General features: G+C 43.2%; 1 pseudogene; it reads right to left on the minus strand.

The window, feature by feature from the left end:
* The window catches only part of LOC117411290 (leucine-rich PPR motif-containing protein, mitochondrial-like), a 72,880-nt pseudogene that overhangs the window by 278 nt on the left and 48,967 nt on the right, over nucleotides 1–23,635 (minus strand).

Below are 23,635 nucleotides of genomic sequence, written 5' to 3' on the forward strand. Positions count from 1 at the left end.
GGTGACTCGCAGCTTTTACCAGGAATGTGGAAACACAATATCGCATTATTTCTCCTTATTGTCATGCGCTGGCTGAAGTTTCTGTACTAAGTCTGAAGTGAATTGTTATCTAGAACATATGCCATCAACTGGACAAATTACTTAATGGTGGTTTAAATCTGCAAGTAAAAATCCAATTGTCTCTCTCCTGATCTGAACTCAGTTGCTGCCTCGTATGCTGTGTTAAGGACGGTGTGATTTTAGAAGGGAACAGATTATAGCTCCTGGAACATCAGATTTAGAATCATTTTTCACTATAGATGTTAGATTCATTTTCATGCTTAAACCTTAGCATTAAAACATTAACGTGGAATGAAGCAACATACGTTCATTTTTATCATGGAGAAGATTACAGACGTGCTCAAATTTGTTGGTACCTCTCCACAAAAAACGAAGAATGCACAATTTTCTCTGAAATAACTTGAAACTGACAAAAGTAATTAGCATCCACCATTGTTTATTCCATATTCAATAGAAATCAGACTTTGCTTTTGATTTTTTATTCAACATAATATTGTAAATAATAAAACAAATGAAAATGGCATGGACAAAAATGATGGGACCGCTAACCTAATATTTTGTTGCACAACCTTTAGAGGCAATCACTGCAATCAAACATTTTCTGTAGCTCTCAATGAAACTTCTGCACCTGTTAACAGGTAGTTTGGCCCACTCTTCCTGAGCAAACTGCTCCAGCTGTCTCAGGTTTGATGGGTGCCTTCTCCAGACTGCAAGTTTCAGCTCTTTCCATAGATGTTCGATAGGATTCAGATCAGGACTCATAGAAGGCCACTTCAGAATAGTCCAATGTTTTGTTCTTATCCATTCTTGGGTGCTTTTAGCTGTGTGTTTTGGGTCATTATCCTGTTGGAGGACCCATGACCTGCGACTGAGACAGAGCTTTCTGACACTGGGCAGTATGTTTCGCTCCAGAATGCCTTGATAGTCTTGAGATTTCATTGTGCCCTGCACAGATTCAAGGCACCCTGTGCCAGGCACAGCAAAGCAGCCCCAAAACATAACTGAGCCTCCTCCATGTTTCACTGTAGGTATGGTGTTCGTTTCTTTGAAAGCTTCATTTTTTCGTCTGTGAACATAGAGCTGATGTGACTTGCCAAAAAGCTCCAGTTTTGACTCATCTGTCCAAAGGACATTCTTCCAGAAGGATTGTGGGTTGTCAATATCCATTTTAGCAAATTCCAGTCTGGCTTTTTTATTTTTTCTTTCAAAAGTGGAGTCCTCCTCGGTCTTCTTCCATGGAGCCCACATTCGCTCAAAAAGCGACGGATGGTGCGATCAGAAACTGACGTACCTTCACCTTGGAGTTCAGCTTGTATTTCTTTGGCAGTTATCCTTGGTTCTTTTTCTACCATTCGCACTATCCTTCTGTTCAATCTGGGGTCGATTTTCCTCTTGTGGCCGCGCCCAGGGAGGTTGGCTACAGTTCCATGGACCTTAAACTTCTTAATAATATTTGCAACTGTTGTCACAGGAACATCAAGCTGCTTGGAGATGGTCTTGTAGCCTTTACCTTTACCATGCTTGTCTATTATTTTCTTTCTGATCTCCTCAGACAACTCTCTCCTTTGCTTTCTCTGGTCCATGTTCAGTGTGGTGCACACAATGATACCAAACAGCACAGTGACTACTTTTCTCCATTTAAATAGGCTGAATGACTGATTACAAGATTGGAGACATGTGTGATACTAATTAAAGAAACTAATTATTTTGAAATATCACTATAATCCAATTATTTATTATCTTTTCTAAGGGGTACCAACAAATGTGTCCAGGCCATTTTAGAATATATTTGTAGAATAAGCAATAAATCATCTCTTTTCACAGCTTCTTTGCTTTATTCTATGACATACCAAAGGCATGCAAGTATACATGATAAAATAGCTTTTAATTTCATCACTTTTAAGGAGGAATGAAGCATTATTTCAATGAGCTGTAAGGGTACCAACAAATTTGAGCACGTCTGTATGTATTATGGAGAATTATGGTGAATAAATAACACTGCACTCCTCCTACTGTGTAAACACTACAGCTGACCCATACTTGACACTCATACAGTATCTTTGAAAATGGTTAAACTTTTAAGAACTATTCATTAACCCCTAGACTGCTAACATGCCTATCATCAATATATCTTCTTATAAACTCCCAACAGGCTCTGCATGTTTTTGCACATGTGACTTAGAACAGAGGTGGGCACCCTGTATTTGTTTGCAATGGAACCAAGTCTTGCTATTGGAACACAAGGCTGTCAACAGAATCAGGACTACGTGGTGCGCACAGAACAGTGCTGCCAATCATAATGCCCTGGGTCCCAGTCCTTAACCACAACCTATGTGCCACTAAGCCCTCTATTGCAAACACATCTCCAAATACCCACTCATTTCCAACAGCAACAGCTTACTGTTTAAATCTGTACTGCACAAAGCCTGGAGAAATCCTTTACATTGCCTTTGTTTAAAAAAGCCTTCTGAAGGGGCGTGCAATTGGATGATTAACATTTCCAGAACACTGTGAAATTCCCTCCATGCCAATGGAATTAAGCGTGATGAAGCGCATATTTAGAAAAAGTGCTGTTTGTTAAATCTGAGCTTGTTATCACCATGTCTGATAACACTGCATACACAGGTATGTGTAACTCTCCTGGGAGGGTTCCAGAAAATACTTAAACTTTAACCAGAAATGCTGGAAATGTCAAAATTATAAGGCCAGAAAGCATGCTAAAACATTGCTGTTCCACCAGCTTTTTGAATCCCTAATTGTAGATTTGGCCTCATTACAGTTTTTAACACTAAATTATAAGTATTTTAAATACCACAATTGTGTAAAAAATGAATTTAAGTCAGGAAGTGGGTTTAGAAATGACCACTAGGGATGTGCAACTGTACTTTGATTTTGAATAGAGATGTTTCCATTTACAAACTCAGTTACTGAGGGCACAGCAACAAATGCACATGTCCCTTCAAAAATTCAGCGCTTAAGGAGTCTTTTCAGAAGCTGACGCACTGATTGAAAAGGGACAGGTTTGCTGGAGCGCAGCACACACAAGACACACAGCAGGATATTAAGAAGGCAATAAATGAAATCTTAGTAAAATATACAGTAGATGAAACAAAGTATCCCTTCAATTTAACAATGAAACACAAACTGTGGTGTTGTGTGATCTACTGGACAGGCAGTATAACTGTGGTGTTGTGTGATCTACTGGACAACTGTGGTGTTGTGTGATCTATTAGTGATGAAATGCACACAGTGAAATGTGTTTAAATGGATGGCGTGAGTGGCATTCACGTTATGATTTTGCTGGGAAGATAAGCAACTGGGCTGTTTATATCCAATTAACCCTTTTTAAGCCAATTACTTTGTAGCATTAGTTTTTTTTTATTGTTATAAATAGAGCACACATTACAGCCCCGTCCCCCTGCGTACTGTCGATAACAGACTCTGGCATTTCTAGGTTTACTAAACAAGCAGAGACAAGCGCCCAGAGGAATGCAGTGTAACCAGCAACCCTCACATTGAGCACAATGAGCAGGCAGGCCAGCTTCCAGAGCGATGCGAGTTGGGCAGGCAGTGCACTGTCATGACAGGCCAGCTTCCAGAGTGATGTGAGTTGGGCAGGCAGTGCACTGTCATGACAGGCCAGCTTCCAGAGCGATGTGAGTTGGGCAGGCAGTGCACTGTCATGACAGGCCAGCTTCCAGAGTGATGCGAGTTGGGCAGGCAGTGCACTGTCATGACAGGCAGGCCCAGTACCAGCTTTATATCCATGTAAGGTGGCACTACCTACATGCTCTGGGAACAAACGCAATCATGTCCTTTTCCCAAGCAACCCTCCTCAGACGAACATCATCTGGCTCTGCTTTTAAGAGATTTATGTTTCATTATAAAATGCAAAGAAACAGAAACAGAAACTGGAGAACAGGTTTTTGAATGCTGTATTATCACAGCGAGGTGTCCTTGCAAGGACACTGTCTGGGACCTGACTGGAATCAGGCTTGAGTATTAGTTAGAACTACAGTACCGTTACCAAACCTGCTTGAAACAATACTTAACACTCGTCTAGACTGGCAAAACAGGTATCAGGAGATATGGGAATGAGGGTCTCAATCCCCAACCCTCCACACCTGCCTTGATTAGCCCCAGTGCATAAGTAACAAGCTTAGGTGTGTCTTAGTAAAAACCAGGAATGGATCAGACTGCTATGCAATGGGAGTTACTTCCATCCCTGGTATGACAGAGGCTGGCATGGGTTCTGTACTGGGAGTGAGTGAGTGGATCCCTGGTGTGACACAGGCCTGCATGCACTCTGTCCAGGGAGTGAGTGTGTGGATCCCTGGTGTGACACAGGCCTGCATGCACTCTGTACGGGGAGTGAGTGTGTGGATCCCTGGTGTGACACAGGCTGGCATGTACTCTGTACAGGGAGTGAGTGTGTACAGTTCCCGTTCTTACCGGGGGCTCCGTGAAGGGGACAGGTTCCCCAGCGCTCTTCAGCAGTAGGACCAGTCTCTTCAGGCACAGCTCGTCAGGCTGCATGTGCTCCTCCTGCTTCTGCTGGTACAGAGCCTTGGCTGCGGCGATGTCATTGTCTAACCCTGGGGTGGGGGGCAAGAGAAACAAATCAGAGGATCAGCACTGCTCTGTGACGGGTAAACACACAACTGGAAACAGTGTTCAGAACCACGGATCCTCAAGAAACTGAGAACAGATCGGAAATGTAGAAGCTTCCTTCAACCACACCCCATGAACCTTCAACCACACCCCATGAACCCTCAACCACACCCCATGAACCCTCAACCATCCATCCCCATCACCATTTTACACTTTTTCACCCAACTTTCTACAATCTCCTGGGAACACTACTAACTTGAGCGAATGTTTTAAAAAGTGTATCTTCAAATGAATTAAATAAATGAAATAAATTTTATTCCGTGCTCGATTAACCCCCCCGAGGGGAAAAAAAGAAAAGTTCTTTAAACGTAACAAAAAATATATGAACTCATACAGCTGCAAGGTCAATCTAAGGAATAACTTTGCAGCAGGTATGATGCATGGATTCTGTCTTCTAATATGAAGAGAGGCAGCCTTTTATATAAAGTAATGACAGCGCACACTATGTGAAATGGCATAAAACACACTTCAGATGACACATCTAACTACTTTAACATGTAACATTTCTGCCCCACCAAACCCCATCAGGATTTCATGAGCAGACACTTGTAAATGCACCAGTGATTAATGGATTAAAATTCAGCACGGCACTTTAAATCTTCTGTTATCAGCACAGGGACGGCTACTGATGCTAAAACACAGCAAGTTACATACTTCTTAGTGCGTAGGCATTTAACAAACTAATGTTTTCACAAAACTGTTCAATGCAAGATACGGCCAGTGAAGAGTTAATAGTTTAAAGATGCAACGGTTTCTGGTGTTTTACGGATCGGAAGAAGCTTTGAAATGTAATCATCTTCAATGGCTTTTTTAAACTTTTTTTTTTTTTTTAACCTGTATTTCACGGTCAGTCAGTCATTTCCAGGAGCTTTAGAACAAATCCATTCAAAACAGAAAGACTGCAACAATGGGGCACTGCTAATGTGTGATTGTACCGTAGCACTTCATGAGGTAGGCGTAAGCCATCTCCTTTTCAGGGAAGTCAGGTAAGATGTCAAGCAGAGCTTTGATCTTTGGAGCCTAAAAACAAACAAACGAGTTTAGTACTTTAATGAACAGTGGACCAACAATTATAACAAAACATAATGACTTGTCAGGCAGTAAAATCCAATGACTATATTTAGCATTTAATAAATGGCTAAACCAATTATCATCATCATCATCAATTAAATGACTAGAGATTTTCCTTCCTTAATCGTTTAAGAAAGCACTTGACGTCCATCTGCTTCATCTTTTCCAAATCAGCGATCAGAATTTCCTCTGAACTATTATGAGCGTCATTGCACTCAGTATTGTGAGACCATGATTTGAAGGAGTCCCATTGTTTTATGGTCCATACTTAGTGCTTCACAAACCAATTATTAAGACTGAGCTCTCCACAGAAGGCAGGTGCTGACAATCAGGTGAGGGTTATTGCTGTTGATCGGGCTAATTTACCATTCCAAGTGAAACAAGTGAAGAAACAGCTGCTTGGGTTTGAGATGATTGCTGCTTTTGTTGGACTCTGGAGAACAGCGATCCACACAAACCCAAGCAGCTGCTTCACTTGTTATGGTAAATCAACCCGATCAACACCAATGCCCCTCGCCTGTGGAGAGCTTGATCCGAATACTCAGATCATCGGTTCGTGCAGCACTAGTGGATACCATCAATGCTCTAAGCTACCAAACCCACACCATGGTTCACAGTGGCTAGAATCACTTGTTTCAGTATTTCACAATTGTGGTCTGCCCCGAGTTGGTCATATTGAACGGTGAAAGTGGTGTCAGTACCTGGTCAGGCTTCTGTGCTGCCCTGGTGATGTAGGCTACCAAGATCTCCTTCTGTTCTCCTACACCGGCACACCTCTGGAGAGAGAATAAAGAAACGCTGATGAGTGCAAAACCAAAACCAAAACATGGTCAACAAGCAGTGTGAGCACAGCGTAACCATCTGAAGGCTCTCTCTCATTCAACAGGTTATTGAAATACTGCTTCACTGCTGCAACCCACTGGAGTAATGACCAAACTCCATTCCTGCTGTAAATCCCTTCTTTTAACCTGCTGTCCATAAGCAGCAGATTTTACCAAGCTACTGAACCCTGTCGAGACCCTGATCACTGCATTGCAGCTTTATCCCTTCCTGGTTACCTATACACTGTGGCTAATCAAGCTCGCTGTAAAACCTAGAATGGGAGAAACTGTAATGCAATAGGAATTTTATTTCCATCCCAGCAACACCTAAGCGCTATGAGGTAAACTATCCCCAAGCGACTGGACTCCCAAACCTATGGACGCTCCAAAGATCGGCAAATTGATTAGGACAGGATGTGAACCTCGCTTGCATGACTCCCCCTCCACACCATACTGCAATGTTTTTGAATACATGAGCCCTACATGGGAGTGATTTCATGAGAAAGATCACACAGGGGGTATTATGATAAGGACCAGACAAGGGCAATGCATTCAAAGGCAATCAGCACTGAAAGCCACAGAACCCAGCCACTGCCGGGCTGAGAATAAAAATATAAAAATACAAACACAACACAACACAACACAACACAACACAACACAACACATTGAGTTTATTCATTTCCAGTTTAATGCATTGTGCAGTTTTCATTCTGTTCCTGTATTTCAGAAAGACTTTTGTAATAACGGGGGTGGGTTGGAGTCTTCTTCAATTATACTGCCAAACACTCACAAGTGAGCTGCAGACCAGAAGGTTAATTATACATTTAATAAGATGTCAGACAGATAACTGCTCATTTCTTCATAAAAATTAAACGAACAGAGCGAGTTCTCTTTAAAGTATAATTATCTACACTTACGCGTACAAAAGGACCGATTTCAATCTCTCAGCTTTTTCTAAAAGCCTCTTTCAGACTGCGAGACAGCCACGGTTTTCTTTTTTTCTTTTCCCTTTCTTTCTCTCATTTTAAAAATTCCGTCATCAAAAGTTAAGACTGCGAAGTTTGTGTGACAGCTCAGAGAGATCAGGCGTCTTCCAATCTTTAGAAATCAAAGGTGGTGCTGGAGGGGGTGGGGTGGGGGTTAGACATGATGAGTAAGATTGTGTTTGCAGTAAGTATAGCCTTGTCACATTTACAGCTTTTTACAAAATGCTGACTTTAATGATGTAAAAACACATGCCCATTGTATGTATGTATGTATGTATGTATGTATGTATGTATGCAGTGGTTTGCAGAAGTATTCACCCCCTACCAATAATGTCACATTTTGTTGAATTACAAATAATGTATGCAGTTGTTCAAACAATCTTTTTTTATTCAAAGCTGTAGTGGTTAAACTGACACTGTTATATGAGAAGGAGGGTAAATGTCAGTAAAACTTGCAAAGAAAATGTACAAAATAAAATGTAATGGTTGCATAAGTATTCAGCCCCTTAAGTCAGTACTTGGTAGAAGCTCCTTTTGCAGCAATTACTGCTTTGAGTCTCTTTGCATGGGTCTCTACTAGCTTTACACAGTAGAATGGTGACATGTTTGTCCATTCTTCACAGGAAAATTGCTCCAGTTCTGATAAGCTTGTTGGGGATCGTCGATGGACTGCAATCTTCAAGTCTCGCCATAAATTTTCAATTGGATTCAAGTTAGGACTTTGACTGGGCCACTCAAGAATATTAAATTCTCTTCTTGTTCAACCTCTCCAGCGTGGCTTTGGCTTTGTGCTTCAGGTAATTGTCCTGCTGAAATGTGAATTTCCTCCCAAGTTTCAGAGTCTTGGCTGACTCAAACAGGTTTTCCTCAAGGATTCGCCTGTACTTTGCACCATCCATTCTCCCCTCTATCCTGACAAGCTTCCCAGTCCCTGCTGAAGAGAAGCATCCCCATAACATGATGCTGCCACCACCATGCTTGACAGTTGGGATGGTGCTGACTGGGTCATGTGCAGTGTTGGACTTGCACCAGACATAATGCTTGTTGTCTCGTCTGACCACAAAACCTTTTTACACGTCTGCAGTATCACCTACATGCTTTTTCACAAACTCCATATGTGCTTTAAGATGAGGCTTTTTTAGTAATTCATTCTTGCCACCCGTCCATACAGGCCAGCTTATTGTAGGGACCGGCTTATTGTTGATGTGTGAACACTGGCTCCCATCTCAGACACAGAACTCATTGTTGGCTTCAGAGTGACATCCCGAACCAGTTTCCCGCTTGCCCGACTGCTCAGTTTGGGAGGACGACCTGATCTGGGTAGTGTTCGGGTGGTATGATGCATCTTCCACTTCTTAATGATGGACTTCACTGTGCTGAGAAGGATAATCAACACCTTTGACATTTTCTTGTAATCTTCTGCTCTGTGCCTCTCTACCACTTTATCCCTGACTTGTTTGAAAGCTCCTTGGTCTTCATGGTTGCTTTGTTGGATCACTATGTGAGTTGCAACTTGAAAGTATTTATATACCCGAGGGACATTATCTACAAGTTAAACCACTTTGGGTACACACAGGCTGAAACCATTTCATTAATTTTGTAACCTTTCAAACAAATAATTTGCCCCTGAGCTGATTTAGGGCTGCAGTAGCAAAGGAGTTGAATACTTATGCAACTGAGATGAATCTGTTTTTTTCTGTAAATCTTACTTATTTATATTCTATATGCTATTTTTAACTTTATCAATGTGGAGTAGTTTGTGTAGATTCTACATGTAAAGTGTAATTTGAAAGCGTCGTGGAGTACGCTCAGGTGCCAACAAAATGTGAAAACTTTGCAAGGGGTGAATACTTCTGCAAACCACTGTATGTATGTATGTATGTAGGTATGTATGTATGTATGTATGTATGTATGTATGTACTTTGTGTATGGTATTGAAGTCATGTAGCTATAGTTATTTTTAGTTATAGGCTAGCATTTATTTATCTAGATTTGTCATTTCCATGGCCAAGTCTTTCATGAAAGTTGCACTATTTTATTCCTGTGGTGCAGACCTACAGTGTCTCCTCCTTTAGCTTACAAGGCAGCAATCAGTCAATGGCAGAAGAGTTGTTTGTTACTGTTTTAAAGTGCTCAAGTCTTAATTTAGTTTTGGGACTATAATATGGACTCTCACTGATGACGCGCATTATACACATATTGCAGACTGAACCCCATGCAAGAACACAACTCAGTGTCAGCAAGACTTAGAGAATGTAACAAAAAGAGACTTCAAGCAGGGAGTTACAGCACTTACTGCCATTATCCTCCAAACACGCCTTGCATACTAAGGTGTGGAATTCAATCACAACAGCCAGTGCCCCTTTGTGACTTGTGGAATTCAATCAAACTCCCAGACACGTCCGAAACACAGAGAGAAAAACGTTGTCAATGTTGGATATGCTTTTCTCTCTGCGGTACGGGACCTCACACTGGACTAGAGCAAGCCACAGAAGAACCTCTTCATTGCCGTGTATCAGACACCGATTCTACATGTTACTTCTTTACCGCAGTATCACAATGGCAAAACAAAAGCACTATGCAGTTAGCACTTCTCTTGCCTCAGGGCTTTTATGTAGAGGGATCCGAGCTTGAAAGAACCATGGGAATGGAAAAGCATTCAGAGCTCAATCTCGCCTTGCCAGTAATCTGATTTTCTAGCTGCATTTTCAAAGCTGTGGCAGGTGTTAAGAATCCCCCCTTTGGATTGTGACTGTTCTGCCAGTTGTCCAGCATTACATGAGATCACGGAGCCAGCTGGCAGACAAAGTGGAGCCGGGTCTGGCAGGACACAGTCTGCGGAGAATCTGGCGGTTTATGAGATCTCTGAGATTGTTTGACTGCCCTCTGCTGGGCTGAGCCTCCTTGCCAGGGCCTGTGTGTATGTATATGTGTGTGCAGTGTGTGTGTGTGTGTGTGTGTACTGTCAATAGCAGAACTGATCCCTCACACATCGCAGTGCTGCAAGGCTAATGGAGAGGAGTGAAGACATCAAAAAGTGCTTCCTTTCTCATTAAGGGACAACATGAAAAGGGTATAAACACAGATCTAATTTCCAGTAGGAGGGAGAGGTATTTGGTTTTAAGAAAATATATATATATATATTTTATTGTCATTATGATACAAACTGTACACTTCAGGATTGTATTTAGATTCCTACACATATTTTTGTTATTATTATTTATTTCTTAGCAGATGCCCTTATCCAGGGCGACTTACAATTGTTACAAGATATCACGTTATTTTTACATACAATTACCCATTTATACAGTTGGGTTTTTACTAGAGTAATCTAGGTAAAGTACCTTTCTCAAGGGTACAGCAGCAGTGTCCCCCACCTGGGATTGAACCCATGACCCTCCGGTCAAGAGTCCAAAGCCCTAACCACTACTCCACACTGCTGCCCTGTTATATGATATCTACGTCTTGCTAATGATACGTTATCTGTATATTTAAAACACTTCATCTTTGGCTCTCTTATAAACCTACTTGACTGATATTAATCGCAAGCCCCACTTTTTTTTTTTTGTTTTGTTTTGTTCAATTTTACTCCAACAACAATGTAATCTATTTGAAAACAAGAAAAGGATTTACTATACACATTGCACTGCAGTGTCTAAAAACACTAGTAGTGAACACAGCAACACACACTGAGCATGGAGTAGGAGTCTGTTCTAACAGGCCCCCCGCGAGACCCTGACAGTCCCAGCTGCTCCAAAGCACTAAGAGTCTCTCCGTTAACTACTGAAGGTCTGGCTCACGATTGGCCACTAGCAGCCAACACATGGTCTTCTGTGTCAAGGCTCACCCTTAATGAATATGCCTCCTTGTTAAGAGGATTTCATGAAAGCAGACTGGGTGTTGCCCGTGACGACGGTGGAGTGTTTACCTGCAGAAGGAACTTGGCGTCTTCAGTCCTGCCAGTGTCCAGGAACAGCAGGAACAGGTCTGTGGCTGGTCTGTACACAGCAAAGTGGTTTGCCAGCCTCTCTGCCATGGTGCTTACTGCCCAACACAGACACACAGCAACATTAAGGGAAGCGCTCTTTAAAAATAAGTCATTAGGGAAAATAAAGAAACCCATGGGGACATATACAAAAAAAGAAATAGTAAAAACACAAGAGATGGGATATATTTTGAACAGTGAAGTAGCAAAGGGCCCTTATGAAGATTTATATACAGTGCCTTGCGAAAGTATTCGGCCCCCTTGAACTTTGCAACCTTTTGCCACATTTCAGGCTTCAAACATAAAGATATGAAACTGTAATTTTTTGTGAAGAATCAACAACAAGTGGGACACAATCATGAAGTGGAACGAAATTTATTGGATATTTCAAACTTTTTTAACAAATAAAAAACTGAAAAATTGGGCGTGCAAAATTATTCAGCCCCTTTACTTTCAGTGCAGCAAACTCTCTCCAGAAGTTCAGTGGGGATCTCTGAATGATCCAATGTTGACCTAAATGACTAATGATGATAAATAGAATCCACCTGTGTGTAATCAAGTCTCCGTATAAATGCACCTGCACTGTGATAGTCTCAGAGGTCCGTTTAAAGCGCAGAGAGCATCATGAAGAACAAGGAACACACCAGGCAGGTCCGAGATACTGTTGTGGAGAAGTTTAAAGCCGGATTTGGATACAAAAAGATTTCCCAAGCTTTAAACATCCCAAGGAGCACTGTGCAAGCGATAATATTGAAATGGAAGGAGTATCAGACCACTGCAAATCTACCAAGACCTGGCCGTCCCTCTAAACTTTCAGCTCATACAAGGAGAAGACTGATCAGAGATGCAGCCAAGAGGCCCATGATCACTCTGGATGAACTGCAGAGATCTACAGCTGAGGTGGGAGACTCTGTCCATAGGACAACAATCAGTCGTATACTGCACAAATCTGGCCTTTATGGAAGAGTGGCAAGAAGAAAGCCATTTCTTAAAGATATCCATAAAAAGTGTCGTTTACAGTTTGCCACAAGCCACCTGGGAGACACACCAAACATGTGGAAGAAGGTGCTCTGGTCAGATGAAACCAAAATCGAACTTTTTGGCAACAATGCAAAACGTTATGTTTGGCGTAAAAGCAACACAGCTCATCACCCTGAACACACCATCCCCACTGTCAAACATGGTGGTGGCAGCATCATGGTTTGGGCCTGCTTTTCTTCAGCAGGGACAGGGAAGATGGTTAAAATTGATGGGAAGATGGATGGAGCCAAATACAGGACCATTCTGGAAGAAAACCTGATGGAGTCTGCAAAAGACCTGAGACTGGGACGGAGATTTGTCTTCCAACAAGACAATGATCCAAAACATAAAGCAAAATCTACAATGGAATGGTTCACAAATAAACATATCCAGGTGTTAGAATGGCCAAGTCAAAGTCCGACCTGAATCCAATCGAGAATCTGTGGAAAGAACTGAAAACTGCTGTTCACAAATGCTCTCCATCCAACCTCACTGAGCTCGAGCTGTTTTGCAAGGAGGAATGGGCAAAAATTTCAGTCTCTCGATGTGCAAAACTGATAGAGACATACCCCAAGCGACTTACAGCTGTAATCGCAGCAAAAGGTGGCGCTACAAAGGGGGCTGAATAATTTTGCACGCCCAATTTTTCAGTTTTTTATTTGTTAAAAAAGTTTGAAATATCCAATAAATTTCGTTCCACTTCATGATTGTGTCCCACTTGTTGTTGATTCTTCACAAAAAATTACAGTTTCATATCTTTATGTTTGAAGCCTGAAATGTGGCAAAAGGTTGCAAAGTTCAAGGGGGCCGAATACTTTCGCAAGGCACTGTAGGATTTCTACACAGGAACAAAGTCCAACAGGGAATTAACCAAATCAGCTGATCAATAAATGGTTAAATACTGAGGGAGCACTGTACCACACTATAGAAACATGATTAAAACAAACCACCCAAGGGAGCACTGTACCACACTATAGAAACATGATTAAAACAAACCACCCAAGGGAGCACTGTACCACACTATAGAAGCATGATTAAAACAAACCACCCAAGGGAGCACCGTACCACACTATAGAAACATGATTAAAACAAACCACTCAAACTTACACTTGTCCAAAGCAGGCTCCAGCCTCTCTTCAATGACCTTCCTGAACATGAAGGAAACACTGCTGACCTGCGGCCCTGACCTCTGACCTCCGCTCTCCGGATAAACAGGGGCTCAATGAACTGCACTGCTGAGTCAACATCATTGCTGGATGTATTGAGAACAGAACAGGAAGAAGAAAGGGGGGGGGGGGGGGGGGGGGCGTGGGGGGGAATAACATTCATTGCTTTGCTTTTTAGCTCTCTGACTCAACAACGATTAAACAGAAACTGAATAAGTGCATGAAAGTTTTATTTTTAACATAAATATTACAGTTCGGATTAATGTAAAAAGGCTCCGGTACTCCATTTAAGCAGCCAGCACTGAAACACAAACTGAAAAGTATTCATGGCTCAGTGGGCAAAACTCTGCGTTAATCAGATGTCTTGCCAGGGTGAACTTTGACCCGGGCTCTGCTTAACTAGCAGTGACACAGATGCTGTTCTGCTGCTGAACAAAGCAGACCGTCGCCGCTCTACTTAAAAGGGTGGCTGACGGACCTCCAAACGAAAATATCACATTAGAGGAACGCAGAGTAAATAATTCAGACTGCAAAGTCATAACAATCTCGCAGATTATTCCATTAAATATTTATGTGGGTACGAGAACGTTTCCAAATACAGTGTGGATAGATGCCCTTTACTGCTGCTGTTCCAGGAGAGAGCTGGCAATGAGAGTTGATGCATTGTTACAGACCCCTCACTCCGCTGTTGGTAACCCAGGCTTTATCTAGCAGCAAGGATCCGGGAGAAAGCAGCCCTTTACCCCTAGATAATTCCCGGTCTTCAGGGAAGGTTGAAGGGCATTTTACTGTAACAAATGAGAGGGCATTGTTGCTGTAAAAACCCAACTGTCTTCCCCCATTTCCAAAATCCAAAAACTAATTTCCACAGCTAGCATTGCTTATTATAGCATATCCTTTTCTTCTTGATATTCCAGGTAGAAACCTGGTGCACTGGGTGTTTCTCAAGGTCTTGTGGATTCTACAGAACCGGTACCACAGTAAATATTTACAACCTCTTTCTGACCCAGAAGGGTAAACCAGTTTGGATCACAGAAATACTTTATCTAGACTTCACGATTGCACGACACAAAAAGACAAAGGTGAAAACGAAATGCATCCATTTTAGGACAGAACGTGCAAAGTCTTCTAAAGTCAGTTTAGTGAAGATTTTCTACTGAAAGCTTCGGTCTCAGAACTATATTGCTATATTGTCTATTTTAGCCTCTGGTTGAAGTCAGACAAACCCTAACCACACTGTGTACTGTAGCTGGGAGGTGCAGACCCTGCAGACAAACCCTAACCACACTGTGTACTGTAGCTGGGAGGTGCAGACCCTGCAGACAAACCCTAACCACACGGTGTACTGTAGCTGGGAGGTGCAGACCCTGCAGACAAACCCTAACCACACTGTGTACTGTAGCTGGGAGGTGCAGACCCTGCAGACAAACCCTAACCACACTGTGTACTGTAGCTGGGAGGTGCAGACCCTGCAATAGGTCTGAGTTCCAGCTGAAACACCGGGTCAGTGTGCAAGCATCTTATAAAACGAGACTGGCCAAAAAACGTTATACCATCAATGCTAACAAAAAAGCAAATGGTAAATCTGTACTGTATTTTCAACAGCCAACCCAATAACTGGTCATTTCTCCATATCCAGAACAGTAAAAAAAACAGCAAGTACATTTTGTGAATTAATAAATGCAATTAAAAAAAACATTGCATCTTGCTTGCTTACTACTTGATGTGCGCGATGGCTGTATTATTGATGAAAAGCATGAGTGATAAATTAATGGACTGTCCCAGGCTTTTTATCATGCTCTCCACTGCCTGAATGCTCTCCACAAATCCTTTCATTCCCAGCGCCTGGACCAGCCTGGTGACAGTCAGCTGTGTGGGGACCTGGTCAGCCTGCAGCATCCCCTTAAGCATGCTCAGGGCACCTGCAACGAGAGGGGAGTGAGAGACTACAGCAGCACCTACAACCAAGGGGAAAGTCCTACAAGCAAACTCTGCAACATGATATATGACAAATTCTACTACAAAAGTGCAGTGTACCAAACTTTAAAACATGATTTTACATGATTTCCTGGAGAAAATGATTGTTGTTGGTATTTTCTAACTATTAAAAATAAAGTACAACATAAATAAATAAAATTAAATAAATAAATAAATAAATAAATACATACACGCATGTATACACACGCATACACAAGCACACATACATACAAAAAAGCCTTAACGGTTTCATAGTTCTATACATTCTATATAAAAGGGAAAGATGATTCCTATCTTAGTATAATAATATATAAAACAGATCAGTTCCCCCTGACAGACGTATTACTACACAATGTGACCTGTAATGCCAGTGTCACTGTTTGGAGGTGTCATGTCTTTCAATTGCATTCAATTCCATTCTCAGTCTTTAAAAGAGGGGGCTGTCAGGGGACTACTTTAGATGTGACACCTGCCATGAGGGCAATCTGAGAAGAGGTGACACTGTCTCTCAGGAGGGATTACATTCATGATGACCTGATGCATCATCATTATTATTATTATTATTATTATTATTATTATTATTATTATTATTATTATTATTATTATTATTATTAATAATATTTCTATAGGTCTTGCTGGTACTGGGATTTACTATTATAAAAGCTGTGACTTTAGGCAAACACTGGAGCGGTTTGTCCCTTTACTTACAACTGTTTAAATGCAGCTACCTGCAATATAAAAGGCAGTTACACTAATAATAGCAGTAAGTTATGTTTAATGGAATGGAAACTGGACTAAGTGGCCAAATGACAAGCGCATTCCTATTGAAGCCGGTATTATAAATGCATGTATAGTAATTTCATGTCTCAGCTCCCACAAAAGGCTCTTGATAAGCAGGCAATTTGCTAAATGGACTCCTTTATAGGAGGATGCGAATAGCACAGCAGTGAGAGACTCCGGAGAAGCAGTGATGTGACGCCGAGGTCACACAGCGTGACATACCTTTCAGATTGTCCCGCCTCACTTGGGTGATGAGGAGGAGGCTGCTGGCCGTGTCGCTCAGAGTGAAGCCTGGGATTCGACTCCCACCTCTGAAAGAAACAGACAATTCCAAAGGAATTACTGACATGCATCTGATGCCATAATAAACGAGTGAGCAGCAAGGTGAAATTAGAGGAGAGAAAAAACAATGGAGACCATTAACTAGCGCATGCATGCATACATACATACATAAACATACATACATAATATTATATTATATATACCCCCCCCCCTCCCCTCCCCTCCCTCCCCGGACAGAGGAGAGACAGCTTTTGTATTCCTCTGTCAAACTGTTTCTTATTATTTCCCTTTTTGGTTTTTATTCTGACAGGGTTGACATGACAGGCAAAAGGAGCTACAAAGAGAATAAGGAAGAGATTTGGGACAGAAATGCTGGCTCTTGTGATTGGAGAAGAACAAAGAGAAATGTGATAAATATATGCATGTGTGTGTATGTGTGTGGTGTGTGAGGGGGTTTACCACTGTGTGTCACTTTGGATGTAAATCACTACATGTGGTCTTTGTAACTACAGTATCAGGCACTCTGTGAAGTTTCTGGTACAGGGCTGGAATTCTAAACAGAAATGTCCTGCAGCTGATCCCCCCCAAAAAAAAATCTATAATTGATTAAGTTTTAAGACCACTAAACTTAGTCCACTTAACCCAGCTACACTCAAGAGAGAGCAGGCAGGGAAACGCATTCCTCGGAAAGACACTAGTGTTGCTGTTTTGGACCTGACAAGGGAGCTGCGTGTATGGAGCTCTGGTGGTTTCAACAGCTGTGTGAAAATGCAATAGCTGTGTGTGTATCTCCAGGTTCAGAAATGTCACGTTCCTTGTACTGTAAAGCAAATGCAGCGAAAGCAGGCCTGTGGATTCCTCCTGGCCCCTTCGGTCAATCCTCTTAATCTCCACATAAGCGCCCTATTGCTCAGTTCGGATGTTTCCTTTGCCCATCTGTCCAAATCTCTTAAGTCCCCAGTTCGGATATGAGACTACATTACACACAACACAGGAATTATTACTTTTTCTCCTACTCCTCGATCTTTGCATCTCTGCAGTGATTAAAACTGTGTACCCCATGTCATAGCAGTAATCTCTGATTCCAACAACAAGAACAAACAAACAAAAAAAAAAAACTGTACCAACCAGCGGGTCAAGACTGGAGTAAAAAAAAGTTAGGCAAATAAAGGAGCTGCGAGCTGAATAGAAAGGAATCAAACAGGGATCGTTTATAACTGGGATTAGCTGACAAAGGGAGTTGGTGTGCAGATATTGTCTTTATTCAGGGGGCCGCGGATATGATCCCTGGCAGGATTTCAAATGATCGGTGCAGAGATGAGACAAGCTCAACTCGGCGAGGAACAACTGCTACTCTGTGTGCAGCTCTGCAGAGTTGAGTGCTGTTCTCTCTTCTAGACCTGTGTGCAGCTCTGCAGTGTTGAGTGCTGTTCTCTTTCCTAGACCTGTGTGCAGCTCTGCAGTGTTGAGTGCTGTTCTCTTTCCTAGACCTGTGTGCAGCTCTGCAGTGTTGAGTGCAGTTCTCTTTCCTAGACCTGTGTGCAGCTCTGCAGTGTTGAGTGCTGTTCTCTCTTCTAGACCTGTGTGCAGCTCTGCAGTGTTGAGTGCAGTTCTCTCTTCTAGACCTGTGTGCAGCTCTGCAGTGTTGAGTGCTGTTCTCTTTCCTAGACCTGTGTGCAGCTCTGCAGTGTTGAGTGCAGTTCTCTTTCCTAGACCTGTGTGCAGCTCTGCAGTGTTGAGTGCAGTTCTCTCTTCTAGACCTGTGTGCAGCTCTGCAGTGTTGAGTGCAGTTCTCTCTTCTAGACCTGTGTGCAGCTCTGCAGTGTTGAGTGCTGTTCTCTTTCCTAGACCTGTGTGCAGCTCTGCAGTGTTGAGTGCTGTTCTCTTTCCTAGACCTGTGTGCAGCTCTGCAGTGTTGAGTGCCATTCTCTTTCCAAGACCTGTGTGCAGCTCTGCAGTGTTGAGTGCTGTTCTCTCTTCTAGACCTGTGTGCAGCTCTGCAGTGTTGAGTGCTGTTCTCTTTCCTAGACCTGTGTGCAGCTCTGCAGTGTTGAGTGCCGTTCTCTTTCCTAGACCTGTGTGCAGCTCTGCAGTGTTGAGTGCAGTTCTCTTTCCTAGACCTGTGTGCAGCTCTGCAGTGTTGAGTGCTGTTCTCTCTTCTAGACCTGTGTGCAGCTCTGCAGTGTTGAGTGCTGTTCTCTTTCCTAGACCTGTGTGCAGCTCTGCAGTGTTGAGTGCTGTTCTCTTTCCTAGACCTGTGTGCAGCTCTGCAGTGTTGAGTGCAGTTCTCTTTCCTAGACCTGTGTGCAGCTCTGCAGTGTTGAGTGCTGTTCTCTCTTCTAGACCTGTGTGCAGCTCTGCAGTGTTGAGTGCAGTTCTCTCTTCTAGACCTGTGTGCAGCTCTGCAGTGTTGAGTGCTGTTCTCTTTCCTAGACCTGTGTGCAGCTCTGCAGTGTTGAGTGCAGTTCTCTTTCCTAGACCTGTGTGCAGCTCTGCAGTGTTGAGTGCTGTTCTCTTTCCTAGACCTGTGTGCAGCTCTGCAGTGTTGAGTGCTGTTCTCTTTCCTAGACCTGTGTGCAGCTCTGCAGTGTTGAGTGCTGTTCTCTTTCCTAGACCTGTGTGCAGCTCTGCAGTGTTGAGTGCCATTCTCTTTCCAAGACCTGTGTGCAGCTCTGCAGTGTTGTGCAGTTCTCTCTTCTAGACCTGTGTGCAGCTCTGCAGTGTTGAGTGCCGTTCTCTTTCCTAGACCTGTGTGCAGCTCTGCAGCATTGAGTGCAGTTCTCTCTTCTAGACCTGTGTGCAGCTCTGCAGTGTTGAGTGCCATTCTCTTTCCTAGACCTGTGTGCAGCTCTGCAGTGTTGAGTGCCGTTCTCTTTCCTAGACCTGTGTGCAGCTCTGCAGTGTTGAATGCCGTTCTCTCTTCTAGACCTGTGTGCAGCTCTGCAGTGTTGAGTACAGTTCTCTTTCCTAGACCTGTGTGCAGAAGGTAAATGTGACCCATGTCAAAGCTCTTGCTTAGAAGCCCTTCAGGGGTCAGCCAGTGTATCCTTGTTTCCTATAGCTGCTGAGCCAGTAAAGGGTTTATTAAGTCAATGCACATGTCTTTAACTTTCATGGCATCCTCCAGGTTGCCTTCGGCCAGCAGAGACTTGATAAGGCTGTTGTAGGCAGTGGAGTGGAGAGCCAGGTCTTTTCTCTCAGCGTCAGACAGGATCCTGTACGCCTCTGGACTGACCAAAAACAAACCCATACAATTAATACACAAGTGATTTGGACCCAGCGCAACATGTATTATTGAAATATTTCTTTAATAAGCAATGTTTCCAGAGTTCTCTCCCGACGTCGTATTATTATTTAAAAGAGAATGAGCCTGTTTCCCAGGGATGGCCTCCCCTTGTTAACTGAACCACTGTTTATATTTGGTAAGAACTGTATTGATGTGCATGTATCCATGACACCAGGGTCAACACCACACCTCTTCTTTGACAGATATCAAAGGGGTCTCTAATGCTCATATATTAGACAGGACCTTGGTTTAATATAGAGGACAGAAGCATGGCTCTACTCTTGGAGTTTTATAACAGCCTCATACCAGGTGCTGTCTCATAATCGGACGTCCTACAGTGAAACAACACACCTTCAATAACTTTATAGGTTTTTGTTGTCAGAAAAGCGCCGCGGAGAAATAAAAACAAACAATCAGGTAAGCAGTGACCTCCGCTCATGTTCTTCTTGCAGAGGGTCATGATGCGGCGCTGGTAGTCGACGGGCGAGTCAGCAGGGAGGGAGGCCGGGGGGCTGGCGGCTTTGCCCTTCGTCTTCTCCATCTCTACAGCCTCCTCAAACCATGCCTGCACGGTCACACACAGAGAAGGGGAGTCATGTTGGTTTTACTTTTAAACAGAATTCTGTTTGCATGTGCTTCCTGCACTGTGTAACTCAAGTCTGTCCAATAGCACTTGTTTGGTTGCACTGTGTGCTGGACATTTGGGCTGTATTCAGCCAGCATTGCCAGCATTACACATTATAACAATGGCAGAAACTGCAAGGAATAAAATGAAAAACAGGTTGCACTGCAATATCAAAGTTTGTCCGTATGTGATTTTGGGAACACTTTAGATTAAGGGGCATGCATGTAATTACATGGTAACTACTGGTGGAATAAGTGTGTAATTGCAATGGTCTGTGCCACGGTATTACCATGTTATTACATCAGGTAACATGATTATGTTGACAAGGTCATTTGCATGTAAGGACACACAAGGCAAGAACCATTGATAGCTAGCCAGATACTACAATGCAATTGCATGTTAATTCATGCCCTGTAATCCAAAGTGCTACCAGAATTGTCTAGGTGTCCTGTTTTAGAATGCTTTAAGGGTTTATTTGTGGCATCTGTGACCCAAAGAGAAGGGTGCATTATTATTAGGGTTATGATTAAGATGATTAGGGCAGTGGTACAAAAAATAAAAGGACACTGACCAAAAACAGCACAAAGTTAAATACATATAAAAAAAAAAGGTTGTTTTACTGCGGCAGAAAGTCGGTCAGATTCACTCATTTGTTGACCGCTGTCTGCAGGAGACGATAGACATATGGTGGCAGTTACGAGTGCAGAATTACTGAGGATTTAAGACCTGCTTACTTGCTGTAAATATCTGGATTTTACTGATCATCCAAAAATCCAATATTGCACCTTTAATAAAAGCACTGTGATTTATGGATCAGACAGAAGACTGATGAGGACCAAGTGATCTCACAAAACCGGCCTACCAAGAAGCCAGCATGGACGGGCAAAAGGAGGAACACTCTCAGACATAACATGGAGAGGGAAATGACTTGCAACGCTAAAGACCAGAGCACAAGACAGCATGGTCTCAACTCACTGCAGACTAAAATTAAGGTCTACTTGATCCTGTATACTTTTCAGTCATTCTGGCAGACACCTGCTCTCATCGGTATACTGCCCCCACGTTATTGCACACTCTAATTTAGGTCAGGGCCAGAAAACGACATGGTATGCCATAACCTCAGCAGCGGTCATGCAAGCTTTTAACACTTTACAAACACGGAGCTGGTTTTCTGATTTTAACTGAATCGTGGAGGGGGCTTTGCTAGGGTGTGGTAGACTTGTCTGAATGCCCTGCCAATAGATTGTACCTCAGGAACCTCGAAGGGCACCTCCTGCCCGGAGCTCATCAGAATGTCAGACAGCAGCCTCAGGGTCCGCTCCCGCGGGATGATGTTCTCCTCCTGCATCTTCATCCAGGTGGCTTCAGCCTTCCTCAAGTCATTGTTCTCCTCTGAACAAGGAGGAAACCAATGCAAATCAGTTAAAAGGGCTAAAGCGTCATCTCCAAAATACTGCTAACACAGATGTTATAAAAGCACCACATGTTACTGTCACGGATTCAAGCAGAAACAGAGTCTATTTTGCGTATTTTGTAAACACGAAGGCAGTGGTGTCCAGTCCTGGTCCTGGAGGGCTGGTGTCCCTCCTGGTTTTTGTTCCAACTGTGCCCTAAATTACTTAATTAGAACAATAATTGGTAATAATTGGTAATAACAAAAACCAGGAGGGACAGCAGCCCTCCAGGACCAGGACTGGACACCCCTGCACTAAGTGAACACATAGTTGGAAAATACTGTATTATACATCAAATGTTAAGCTACCAAACTGATCCATTTTAAACAGATCTGACTTCTTTCAGCATCCTTGCAGCATATGCAGTACAACACTCACCCACTAGCACTGTGTGATTAAAGGAGGGGGTGGGGGTGGGTTAAAGATTTGGAAATTACAACATCTGGTCCCCAGGTGGCACTGCATGCTATTCAGCTGTCATGCACATACTTTAGTTTAAAAGGAATTCCCCTGCTTACTGCAGAGTCTGATGAGACAGTAGTACATCTCGTCCCGATCGCACTCAAACAGCTTCCGAGTCATCTCCACCATGTTCTCCAGAGTCTCCACCTGCAGAAACAACAAGGTGACACGCCGCACTCTCACAGGCCTCTCCACTAGACAGCCTTCACTCCTCTGCACACGTCCCTACAGAACACAGCACTGACCAGAGCGATCCTGCTGTCAAACAGAGCATGGGAGTCTACAGTCTCTCCATGCAGTCTGCGAGATGCAATGAAGGAGCACATCATGGGCTAGTAAAACTATGTTCTGCAAAATATGGACTGTTTATACTGTAAACTAGCAGGACTTTAGCATTCTTTTTTTTTTTTTTTTTTTTTTTATATATTTTTTTTTCTTTTTTTTTTTTTTCGTCGCCAATTATTTTTACCCCGGTTTTCACCCCAATTTAGCATGCCCAATTATTATCTGTATCCCCGGCTCACCGCTCGCAACCCCCCCGCCGACTCAGGAAACGGAGGCTGAAACACGCGTCCTCCGAAACGTGCTCCTTCCAAGCCATCATTTTTCGCACTGCAGATCCACAGCAATGCTACCAGACCTATAGTGCCGGAGGACAACACAGATCTGGCGGCTCCGCTGCAGAGCCACAGGCGCCCTATCGGCCACAGGGGTCGCTGATGCGCGGTGAGCCGTGGATTCCCCTGCCGACCTAAGCCCTCCTTACCCGGGCAGCGCTCAGCCAATTGTGCGCCGCCCCCTAGGAACTCTCGGTCACGGTCAGCTGTGACATAGCCTGGATTCGAACCAGCGATCTCCAGGCTATAGGGCACATCCTGCGAGGAGCGCCTTTACTGGATGCGCCACTCGGGAGCCCCTATCATTCTTAACTATTCACACAAAGAGGTGTTGCAATACCTATGCAAGGGCTCTGTACTATTTGCATGTCC

The sequence above is a fragment of the Acipenser ruthenus genome, chromosome 6 (genome assembly GCF_902713425.1).
Source record: "Acipenser ruthenus chromosome 6, fAciRut3.2 maternal haplotype, whole genome shotgun sequence".
NCBI lineage: Eukaryota > Metazoa > Chordata > Actinopteri > Acipenseriformes > Acipenseridae > Acipenser > Acipenser ruthenus.